This window comes from Gastrolobium bilobum, unplaced genomic scaffold, assembly GCF_033153095.1.
Source record: "Gastrolobium bilobum isolate Gb01-03AN ecotype WA unplaced genomic scaffold, APGP_CSIRO_Gbil_v1 utg2393, whole genome shotgun sequence".
Classification (NCBI taxonomy): Eukaryota; Viridiplantae; Streptophyta; class Magnoliopsida; order Fabales; family Fabaceae; genus Gastrolobium; species Gastrolobium bilobum.
Genome location: NW_026895746.1, coordinates 151,697 through 153,700, shown reverse-complemented (window position 1 = coordinate 153,700; position 2,004 = coordinate 151,697). Strand labels below are relative to the sequence as shown.

Genomic DNA, 2,004 nt, shown 5'->3' with positions numbered 1-2,004 from the left:
CTAGAGTGTTAGCTAGTATTTGTTAGCTGGTGTGTGAAATTGGATTTCTGTTTCAGATTTAGTTGCGTTTAGGTGCTGTATACATGTTATTTCTGTTAGTAGCTAATAGGTGTTATTTCTGTTAGTGTGAGTCTTGAGTTTGTTTTGTGATGTATAAATAGAGACTTCTTCCATCTAATAAGATATATAGAAGTTTATGCCAAAACATTTGGGTTAAAGGAGGACGTCTTCCCTCGAAGTGAGACTACTTTTAATGCTCTTTGTTTTCTTTTCTGTTCTTTCACCCTTGTTCCTATCATCCTCCTTACATGTGAGAGCCTTCATTTAATGTCACTCATCAAGCAGAGAAGAAACACCTTTTGAAGCCAGGCCAGTTATAGCTGGATGATTTTAAGCTCCAGGTTGAAGTTTCATTCTCCTCAAAGAAAGATATGCCAAGAAACGGTAACCAAAAACCATGACTATCAGAGCAGCTACCTCTGTTAAACCACTGTCAATTTTAATCCCATTTATGGTAGGTGTGATGTGATTGTATTGCACCTTGAGCAAAAGTTTGTAAGCGTGGTAAGTTGAAAGACATGTAGCGGATCCATGAAATAAATACTGGGACTTTCTGCCAAATTTTAGAATCATGTGTTAGTTTCTTATACTAATAAATTGCTGAGGTTATTCATGTCTACTATTTGACCATAAAATTGATAACCAGAACAAAGTCACATTCAAATTTGTGTCAATTATAGGACAATTTTCTTTAGTCTCAACTTTAAAACACTAATGAAAATACCCCGATTGCTGTAATATTTTCAACCTTTGGATGAAATATTCATTTAAATTTAACTTGTTATCCACAAGATCTATTTGTTCACATGTCCCCAAAATGTCATGCAACAAAGATTTTGACAGGTGAAGATACATTAATGATTTTATTTATAATCTCTAATCATGACGAAAGCTTTGTCACCGGTTTATATTACATCTGTAATATGTCCCCTAACACAAAAGGCTTTTTTGTATACTTTGTGATGAAATTCAACTTGTTTTTTAATAAAAAAAATAGGGGCAGCAAGAAAAGAGCTCTAGATCACTTGGAGATAAAGACTTTGTATACTATGTCACAAACCAGTTTTTCCAAAAACTTAAATTATTGGGGAAGGACACATGAATGGTTTTATAAGTAATATCTCTAACATTTTGTATTAAAACTAAAATTGGTATGTTTACCTGCACAAAAAATCCTCCAGCCAGCATGAAGGTCATCACAGTTACTGAAGCCAAAGTTGCAGCTCTTTTCACTAACCCGTAGTCATTCTTCTTCCCTTTCAAAAAATGGACAAGACATACATCAAAACCGGTGCGACCCAGCCGATTTTCATGAAAATCGGTGACCCGACCCGATTTAAAAAAAAAATTCAATTTTTTTTTTTTCAAAAAAAAATCATAATGGACATATTTGAATATTTTTTTTTGCTGATTGACTTACATAAGTTATGTACCTACAACACTACTATTATCTCAATTATGTACTATGTAAATTTTTTTGATTTGATTATAGTTAAAGATGTCATTTTTTGAACCTAAAACTTTGTATCATGATCATTATATTTTTTTTATCTTTTATTGGATAATAATATGTGATTTATTATTTTTTATATTAAAATATTTGAAATTTTTATCATTTTTTTAGATATTTGAGTATGTTTATATTTTTTAATATAAATTATAAAATTACATATAATTACCAGGTCATGCGGTTAAACCAGTAACCCATTGATTGAATCAGTGACTCAACAACCCAGTACCTCAATCGGATCAATGACCGAACCAGTTTTAATAAAATTGTTACATATGTTATATTCGGCTAAATAGGGGTATGAATAAATTGCATTTTACTCTGATGCACGAACAAATCTTGGTGATACAGGGGGTACTTCTTTAAAATAATGAGAAAATTCTTATTCCATTTAAACAACATTTCATCTTTATTTTTTTCTAAGTCCCAACTTT

The 2,004-nt window shown here is 31.3% G+C and overlaps 1 pseudogene; it reads right to left on the bottom strand.

Annotated features, from left to right (window-relative positions):
- Positions 1-374: 374 nt before the first annotated feature.
- LOC133295596 (ABC transporter G family member 22-like) lies at positions 375-1,257 on the bottom strand (annotated as a pseudogene).
- Between the last annotated feature and the right edge of the window lie 747 nt (positions 1,258-2,004).